This window comes from Penaeus monodon, chromosome 5 (assembly GCF_015228065.2).
Source record: "Penaeus monodon isolate SGIC_2016 chromosome 5, NSTDA_Pmon_1, whole genome shotgun sequence".
In the NCBI taxonomy this organism is placed as follows: domain Eukaryota; kingdom Metazoa; phylum Arthropoda; class Malacostraca; order Decapoda; family Penaeidae; genus Penaeus; species Penaeus monodon.
This window is the reverse complement of record NC_051390.1, coordinates 49776911-49786910: the sequence shown is the minus strand read 5'-3', so window position 1 is coordinate 49786910 and position 10000 is coordinate 49776911. Positions and strand designations below refer to the sequence as shown.

General features: G+C 48.1%; 1 protein-coding gene across 2 annotated transcripts in view; it reads left to right on the top strand.

Annotated features, from left to right (window-relative positions):
* Positions 1-10000, top strand: part of LOC119573249 (ankyrin repeat and BTB/POZ domain-containing protein BTBD11-like) — a 55429-nt gene that overhangs the window by 1309 nt on the left and 44120 nt on the right. The gene's annotated exons all lie outside the window — the stretch shown is intronic.

The window sequence follows — 10000 nt, the reverse complement described above, 5'->3', positions numbered from 1 at the left end:
TGTAAGGATTCCTGGACTAGGGTAGAGGAGTGTTCGTGTGTTCTAGAGCAGCGCTGTGTAATTAAGGCCGCGTCAGCGTACGTCTCATCAGCTCAGGACACTTCATCATTACTTAAGGCCGACAGTTAATATTTCGAGCGAGGAGCTACCTATCGTAAAGGTCATATCCATTATTGTTTTCGCAATTGGGTTCCTGATGGTAAGGATCGGGAAAGAGAAAATTAATAAAGTGTAATTATAGCCCTTTGTGACAGCATGTTTATGATGTGTAATAAGTTCGTATCAATATATCCACCGGGCCTTATTAAATCAGCCCAAGTACACCGTGGTCTCATTTTAAGTAGTAAGATTGGGCTTCAAACTATGCTTATATCGTATCTCCTGCTGTACTTGAAGGTTTTAATAAGCACGGAGTTACCGCAGAGAGCCGCGCGCCTGTATCATTAGCGGCCGTCTCCACCCAGGGCATAGCAATACTTAACGCTGGATCAATCCGAGTCGTGTAGGTCTCCCTTTCCTGTCCTCGCGATCGGCACCGTAAATCAAGCGAGGCCGCCGCCGCCGCCGCCGCTCAGCCCGCTCTTCAGGGGACGCGAACAGGTACTCGTCCCTTGTGATTACACTGGGCGTCGTCACCAGGTAGCTCTCGGAAGGGTCCTTATATAGTCCTGGGCTCGGCGACCTCTCCTAAGGATATAATAGCGCGTGCTTTGTTCTCCGCCTCGTCGATGGCTCGTTCATTATTTTCGCTTTCGGGTTTTGCATTTTTCGGAGGGCTGGTGTATAGTCCAGGTGTGTGCGTAAGATTAATGTGTTTGGTTTGAGGATGGGGAGGGTGGATATATTATTCATGTATTATTTCCCCGGTTTCAAGGTAGCTGTACCGGGTCCAGTCTCCCAGTCTGCTGTATCAGCGGTGACTCTACCTCGGAAGAGATGGTATCCAGCCTTGAATCGAGGGACTGTTGATGCTTATGACCTGAGACACTTTTGGTGATATATTACAACTTGGACTTACAAATGCCCTAGGGAAAGTATTCTTTAAAGGGACCTCATTCTAGCCCACCTCGTAATTACGACTTCATTAGTCTCACCCGGTTTGTCGTTAGCGGCGTCGGCCCGTCCCCTCAGCGTCTTCGTGACTCCCGCTCCCGCTCGGAAAGACGAACCGGCTGGAATGACCTTCTTCCCCGACAGCTTCTTCGCAGACGTCCAGATCTCGTCAGTTACCGTCGGGAGAGGATTGCCGAGGCAGAAAATCGATTACAAAGGTTTTAGGAGACTTTCACGTGGACTAATCTCCTTCGCCCGCGTGGGGGATGCGCGGCTGGGAGAATCAGATCGTAAAAAGATAAAAGGGAACTCCTGTATAAAGTTATGATTAAAAGTATCTAAAGTGGAAGGTATTATTAGGTACTATTAGGCCTTGTAAAAATGAGTATATAGGCCTATTCCTATGGCATCCTCAGTGTAAAGGGCACACCATTTCAGCCGCGGAAAGGTCGTAATTACTTCTTACCGATTTCACAAGATTCGCTGTCTCCGGAGGAAGGAGAAGCTCAGGTGTTGGCGCCACGGGGAAAACGCACCTGGGACAGCTTAATGATGCTCTCCTTAACTGCTCCCATTACTGCTCCCTCACAGCGGCTTCCTTATTACGCCAATTACTGTTGCTTTCGCTCGTGGAGCATCCTACTCTCGGTTTCTCTGTTTTGACTTCTCTTCCTTTCTTGGTGTTTGACTCTGTGTGAGTGTGTGTGTCGGTCTGTTTTTGTTTTCCTTTCTTTCGGTCTTTCTTACTTTTTTCTTTCTGTCTCTCTCTCTCTCTCTCTCTCTCTCTCTCTCTCTCTCTCTCTCTCTCTCTCTCTCTCTCTCTCTCTCTCTCTTCTTTCTCTCTCCTCTCCTCTTCTCTCTCTCTCTCTCTCTCTTCCTCTCTCTCTCTCCTCTCCTCTCTCTCCTCTCTCTCTCTCTCTCTTCTCTCTCTTCTCCTCTCTCTCTCTCTCTCTTCTCTTCCTCTCTCTCTTCTCTCTCTCTCTTTCTCTCTCTCTCTCTCTCTCCTCTCTCTCCTCTTCTCTCTTCCTCTCTCCTCTCTCTCTGCCCTCTCTCTCTCGTCTCTCTCTCTCTCTCTCTTCTCTCTCTTCTCTCCTCTCTCTCTTCTCTCTCTCCTCTCTCTCTCTCTCTCTCTCTCTCTCCTCTCTCTTTCTCTCTCTCTCTCTCTCTCTCTCTCTCTCTCTCTCTCTCTCTCTCTCTCTCTCTCTCTCTATTCCCTTTTTTCTCCTACCATCCTACATTTGTTTTCCCTCCGCGATCTCCACTTTTTTCCTTTCCTCTTTCTATTTCTGTGCATTTTTGTCGATTTTTTTTGCCTTTTTCCTTATCCCTTGACCCCCCCCTGTCCCTGTCCTTCACACTCTTTTCCCCTTTTATTTTTAACACCTCCCCCTCCTCCTCCTTTTCCTCCTCCACCCCCACCTCTTTCCACCACCACTCTCACCTTCACCCTTTCCTCATTCTTTCCATCCCCACCTTCTCCTCACCTTCTCCTTACCTTTACCCTCACCCTTCCTCACCTTCACTCCCTTCTCTCTTCACCTTCACCCCCTCCTCTCACCTTCACCTTCACCCTCACCTCCCCTTCACCCCTACCCTCTCCTCACCTTCCCCCTATTCACCCCCATCACCCCCACCCGCTAGACCACCGGCAGATGATCGAAGCGAACAGCGTACAATAATTTGTCCTAATAGCTTGGATAATTGGCCCGACTCGTACCCCCTGACGAGCGTGAAGGTGTTGGGACCGACGCTAAGGGTCATTCTCCCCTCCGATTAGCCCGCGATTTTCACCCTTGTGCGGGAGGCGTTGTTTGAGGGATGAGGGAGGTTGGCTCTTTGATGGCTTCATGTTGTGCTCGTGTAGTGTGTGTGGGGGGAGGGAATGGGTGAAAGATGTATATATAGAGAGAGACACGACACAGACACAGGCACAGACAGACACAGACACAGACACAGACACAGACACAGACACAGACACAGACACAGACACAGACACAGAGAGAGAGAGAGAGAGAGAGAGAGAGAGAGAGAGAGAGAGAGAGAGAGAGAGAGAGAGAGAGAGAGAGAGGGGGGGGGGGGTTAAAGAGGTGGTTGTTCCAAAGACTATTAGATATATTTGTTGCTTTTATTTATGTTTTTTCATTTCTTCTGGTATTGTTCCATTTTCGGGGGGGAGGGGGTGGGAAAAAAGTTGTGGTGGGAAGAAAAGTTGTGTTTGTGGATTTGTATTATTTTTCTTTTGTAACGTCGAGGGAAATATGCGGTTGGGTTGTTCAGGTATTAACAGAAATAATAATGTATCCCGAAATAAAGAAAAAAAATATCGATAGGCCTAAAATCACAGGCCTAAAAAAAATCGAAAAAATGGGGGAGGCCGAACCTTCTCGTATGCAGCGTATAATTCAAAGATAAAAGTAATTTCGGATAACGACTCTGTCCGGGAAATGTATGTATGGGAACAAGAGATAGGTATGCATGGGGGAAGGTGTGTATTACTTGACCCTTTCAGATTTTGAGGGCGATAGTCATATTTAGATGGGTGGGGTGGGGTGGGGGGTGGAGGGAGAGAAGGGGTATGGGGAGGGAGGGAAGGGGAGATGGGGAAGGAGGGAGGAAGGGAGGGAAAGGGATGGGGAGAGAAGGGGGAGGGAGGGTTAAAGAAAGGGAGGAAAGGGAGGGAGGGAAGGGAATGGGGAAGGAGGGAGGGTGGGAGGAAGGGAGAAAAAGGGGTAAAGGGGAAAGGTTAAATAAAGGGAGACAAATGGGGAGGGAGGGAAAGAGGATTAAAGAAAGGGAGGATGGAAGAAAGAGAAGGAAGGAGAGAGAGAGAAGGAGGCTAGAAGGAAAGGGGGAAGGAGGAAAGTAAGGAGGGAGAGGGATAGGGAAGACAGAGGAGAAGGGAAGGAAGGGAGGGAGGGAGTGGCATGTAGATATATATAAATGTGAAGGCTTGAGAAAAGGTTTTTAATATATACAAGAAGAAGGGTTTAAATTATGAGTAGTGCGTGCGTTAAGGCGTGTACGAGAGTATGTGCGAGTGTGTATTACTGTATATTTGTATATGTATACACAGGCGTATATGTATGCATATATGTATGTAAGTATGTATGTATGTATGTATGTAAATTTATGTATGTATGTGTATGTATATGTATGTGTATATATGTATGTGTGTGGGGGGGGGTGTACGCGCGTGGACATGTGTGCTTGTGTTTGCGTGCGCGTTCATGTATGTATATGTATGTATATATATGTATGTATTCAACCTAGGCATATATAACACATAGTGTACTTCAGTATAGATGTTATTGTTTATGTCCTCGCGAAGTGCGAACAACGCGGAGACCGGGGGGCGGCGTAAAGGCCTGTAAGCGCCGATCTGGTGACAGGCGAGCAACGGGAGGCGCCAGTGTTACCATCTCGGCCAGCCACCCACAGTTGCCAACCAGACCACCCATTGCTACCCGGGCCTAAGACCCCCGTGCATATATCACCGATGCTGGAGGGAATAGATGGGGGGCGGTATTATCTTACTCTTGCTTTCTCTCTCTTTCTTTTCATCACAGGGAATATTAATATCATCATAATTATTACCACCACCACCATTATCATCACCATTACCATCGTCATTATTATCATCGTCATTACCATCATCATCATCATCATCATCATCATCATCATCATCATCATCATTATCATCATCACCGTCATCATCACCACCATTAATACCATCAAAATCACCACCACTACTATCACCATCATCACCACCTCCACCACCACTATCACCATCACCACTACTGTCACCACCATTACCACCACCACCATCATCACCGCCAACACCATCGCCATCAATGCATTCCCGCAACTCTCCGATCTCCGCTTCAATCCCCTCCCTTCTTCTTCCTTTTTTCATCCTCATCCTTCCTCATTCCTGTTTTCCAATGAGACTTAACCTTCAACGGAGAGTAATTAGTCCATTTATTGCCGCCATGTTGTTGCGGTTGGCGGGGGGGGGGCGAAGGGGGGGAGGCAAGGGGGTCATAGAAGCTCCTCCTCCCTCGTCCGATTCCTTATCGCGAGCGTGTTCTCTCGCCTTATTGCTTGCTGTTTGTAGGGACGGTTTTCTCTTCCCTCCCTCATTCCCTCCCTCCCTCCTTCCCTTCTCCTTTCCTCTTTCCTTCCCTTCTTTTCCCTCTCTTTCTTTTCTTCTTTCCTTTTCTCTCCTCCCCTCCCTCTTTCCCTCCACTTTACCCACCTTACTCATCCACCCTCTTTCCTCCCTCTCCCTCTCTCTTTCCTACTTCCTTTCCTCCCTCCCTCCTTCTTTCCTCCCTCCCTCTTTCTTTCCTTCCTCCCTCCCTCTTTCCTTCCTCCCTCTTTCCTCCCCCTCTCCCTCTTACCCCCCCCCCCTCTCTCTCTCTCTCTCTCTCTCTCTCTCTCTCTCTCTCTCTCTCTCTCTCTCTCTCTCTCTCTCTCTCTCTCTCTCTCTCTCTCTCTCTCTCTCTCTCTCTCTTCCCTTCCTCCCTCCCTCTTTCCCTCCCCTCTCCGCAAACTCCGCTTCATTAACAAATGCGCCCCAAGTAAGGCCGCGGAGACATGTTTATGCACGGGAACCTCGCAACATACTAACATGCGTTCCGGTTTATGGCTCGGCCTTGTGGGGATTAGTCTCGTCGGGGATGGGGAGGGGGGGGGGTTAGAGTGCGTATAGCCTAGTGTTCCTTGCTTTTAGGGGATTCTGTGTTTCGGGGTATTAGGGGATTTAAGTATTCGGTGTGGGGGGGGGGTGAGTGTGTACGTATTGGGGGATTTAAGTAATTCGGGTGGGGGGGGGGAGGGTGTGTGCGTAGGTATTGGGGATTTACGTAATTAGGAGGGTGAGTGCGTAGGTATTGGGGGATTTAAATATTTGAGTTTTCGGGTATTTAAATGTTTTTTAAATGTTTAGATATCTGAGTATTTAGACATGTGAGTACTTGAATATTTAGACGAGAGAGTACTTGAGTCAGCGAGCGGAGGAAGTGGCTTCTCGCTGATTGATAAATAATCTATTCTTCTTACGACGGAAATTGCCTGCGGGTCGACCACAGGTCATGGTGGGTGCCTCTTATCTTTCCTTTTTCTCTCTCTTTTTGTTAATACGCGTCTGGGTACACGTGGTATTACGTAAGCTTAAAGGTGTGTATTTATTCCCCTCCCCTCTCTTCCTTTTTCTTCCCTTCCCTCTCTTCCTTCTCTGCCCTTCCCTCACCTTCTCCCTTCTTTTCCCTCACCCTCTCCCTCTCCCTTCTCTTTCGTCCCCCTCTCCCCACTACACTATGATATGAAGGTAATGTGAGATGATGAGAATGAAAATGTAAGGTGATGGAAAGAGAATTTTTAAATGACAGGCACCTTAAGATACAGTAAGAAATTAGGAGAGGCAAAAATAGAAAGGGACAAACATCATAAGACAAAATAAGTTAGTCTGAACAAACAAAAACAACAAAGAAGAAGAAAAAGAAGAAAAAGAAAAAGAAAAAATAAGTCAGAGGGATAACGAAACAATGCTGAAAAAGAAATGCTAATAAGAACAGGCATCGCGAGATATAATACGGTCATAAGTATGGCAAGGGGAGTCCAGAGGGACAGGCAAAACATCCGAAGCTCGATAATGAACCAGCAACGCGACGCAAATTACTGTTTCTCGAGTCCTTTTTAGTATCGCCTCGCCTTCGGTCCGTCTTCCTGCTTCTGTGGGGGACCATCATTACCACAGGCAATAAAGAGGTAATGCAGGGGCCAAGTAGCAGACATTCCTTTTAGAGGGCTGTCGCGGCGAGATGAGCAGAAATGTATTCACAGGCCGCCCATCTTCTCCTAAAAAGTACTGCATGCTCTTGGTAATGTCAGGTGCTCCCGCAAGGCTAGCATGGTTGCCCAACTATTACGTGCCGGAACTAGTCATCAGGGGGAGGGGTATAACTCACCCACGTAAGTAGTGTAGAACAATGTCGAGAACAACGGCACGACGAGGCTCAAGGTCGCCGGCTGCGGATGCCGGAAAACGGCTGAGACGCGGGAGGCGATGAACACGGTGGAGAACATGATTGTGAACACGACGTTGAACACGACGATTTTGAACATGGTTGTGAACAGGACGGTTGACACGACGAAGAGGTCGATTGTGAACAAGACTATGAACACGACGATAATGTTGATTTTAAGCCTAATTGCGAAAATGACTATGAAGACGACAGTGTAAACGTTAATGAACACGTCAGTGAACGCGAGTGATGAACAAGATTGCGAACTGACGTCGAACAGAGCGACGGAAGAGCTTGTGCACACAGCTGTTAACAGGGTCCTTGAAGGCTGAATGATGTCATGTTTGACGGCATGTAACAAGGGTTCTGCGAGTCAATTTGTACGGCGATCTGCCCCATGGCTCCCCTTCTCTCCTCTTCTCTCCCCTTCTCTCTTGTCTTCCCTCCCCCTCTCTTTTTTCTTCTCTCTCTTTCTCTCTTCTCTTCTCTCTCTTTCTCTTTCTCTCTTCTCTTCTCTCCCCTTCTTTCTTGTCTTCCCTCCCCCTCTCCCTTCTCTTCCCTCCCCTTCTCTCTTCTCTTCTCTCCCCTTCTCTCTTGTCTTCCCTCCCCCTCTCCCTTCTCTTCCCTCCCCTTCTCTCTTCTCTTCTCTCTCTTTCTCTCTCTTTCTCTCTTCTCTCTTCTCTTCTCTCCCCTTCTTTCTTGTCTTCCATCCCACTCTCCCTTCTCTTCCCTCCCCTTCTCTCTTCTCTTCTCTCCACTTTCTCCGATTCCTTAAAAGCAGAAATATATATTTTGAACTGGAATTTCAGATAACGAGTTGGCTCCCCTTTGGCTCCCCTGTGTGGCCTGATGGTACGCTAATATATTTTTGCTCTAATTATAATCTTATGCAAACATGAGTTATCTGTTATGCAAATGAGAATGGCTACAGCTACAGTTAATTGATTCCTGAGCTCAATTTACAGCTTGCCTAATATGTATCCGACACAGTGAAAAGCAAGCAGAACAGAGACAAGAAAGGGAATTCCTCAATCACCTCCCAGGAGAATAGTCACAAAAAAAAGAAAAAAAAATCAGAGCAGTACCTCCTTACGACCCATTAAGTAGCGCGTTTTCTCACACGTATATCACCCGCTCGACGCTCCGGGTGATTAATCTTACGTAATTATGTTTGTGGGTTCCTCTCTGGCCACATACGCGAGGAAGATGTCATTAATCTGACACCGGGAGGCCGTCGACACGTGTTAAGGGCGGGGGGGGGGGGGTGGAGATGGGCGTGGAGGGGTGGCGTGAAGGTGGGTTTGGGTGGTGGGCGGTTTTGGTTATGCATGAGGGTAGGGGTGTTTGTATGTGGGAGGGTGTGGATGTGTAAGGGGGGTGGGTGCGTGTGGGTGCGGGTGATGTGTTTGTGTGTGGGAGTGTGGGTTGAAGTGTGGGTGGGTATGAGTGAGTGGCTGGGTGTGATGAATGTCTGTTTCTTTGTGCGTATGTTTGTTCCCGCGTTATTTTAGCGTTACTTTGCACACCAAACCTGTTATTTAAACATTTTACACCTTAAACATACTGCAATGGAGTTACTATTTTTTAAAGTAGAATTTCACACATACAATTTGATAAAAACCCTAATTCCCAAGCATTTTCCAAACCAGACTTAAAAACTCTCCATTTTTCCTTCTTTCTTGTTTCTTTCTCTCCTTCCCGTGCCTCTCCTTGGCCACCAGCGTGACAAATCTTCCCTGAAAACCATAGTCTAATGGGATTTATCACGAAGTGTCATGGAAAGATATTTTCGCATATATTACACTGTTCCTTACATGTCTACCCGCGAGGCTAATGGGTAGGGGGCGCGGGAGCGAGGAATTGACACGCGCAAAAAAAAGAAAGAAAGAAAAAATAAAAGGAAAGAAGAGAAGGTTGAGATTTGCCGAGCGAGAGCGTGTGAACAAGAAACGGGTGAGGGTAACTGTGCGGCAGGGAGAGAGGGGGGAAGAGAGAGGGGAGAGAGAGAAAGGGGAGGAGAGAGAGGGGGGGAGGAGAGAAAGGGAGGAGGAGAGAGAGAGGGGGGTCAGGAGAGAGAGAGGGGGGAGAAGAGAGGAGAAAGAAAGAAAGAAAGAAAGAAAGAAAGAAAGACAGACAGAGACAGAAAAACGGAGAAAGAATGAGACAGAAAGTCGATAAACACCAGTTAAGGCAAAACGACAAGAAATCCAAATGAAACGTTGCGCAGTTTCGTTAAGATTTCGTTCCGTCGGGTCTGGCGAAGGCGCTCGAGGGAAGGAGACAATCGGTAAAGCATGGCGGCGAAAGCGGGTGTCTTCTTCACTCCCTGACGCGGAGAAATGATCCTCGCCTCGGGCCCTTTCTTCGGACATCTCTGAGGGCGTAACAAAAACGAGCGTGAGACAAGTAGGCCAGAGTGAGCCCCCGAGGCTGACACCCGCCCCCCCCCTCTCCTTTGCTCCCCCTCACCTCTCCCCATTCCCGGCTATTTCATCTCCCTTCCTCCTCCTCCTCCTAGTTCTACTCCTACTTCTACTAACTCCTCCTCCTCCTCCTCCTCCTCCTCATCATCATCATCATCATCATCATCATCATCATCATCATCATCATCATCATCATCATCATCATCATCATCATCATCATCATCATCATCATCTTCCTCCTTCTCCTTCTCCTCCTCCTCCTCCTCCTCCTCCTCCTCCTCCTCCTCCTCCTCCTCCTCCTCCTCCTCCTCCTCCTCCTCCTCCTCCTCCTCCTCCTCCTCCTCCTCCTCTTCCTCTTCCTCTTCCTCTTTCTACTCTCCCCTTACTTGTCCCGTATTCTTCACCTTCCCCACTCCTCCCTCCGTTCCCTCTCTTTCCTCTTCCCCCCCCCTCCTACCATTCCGCGGTCACATAAGGACGTATTCGAGATCTGCCAAA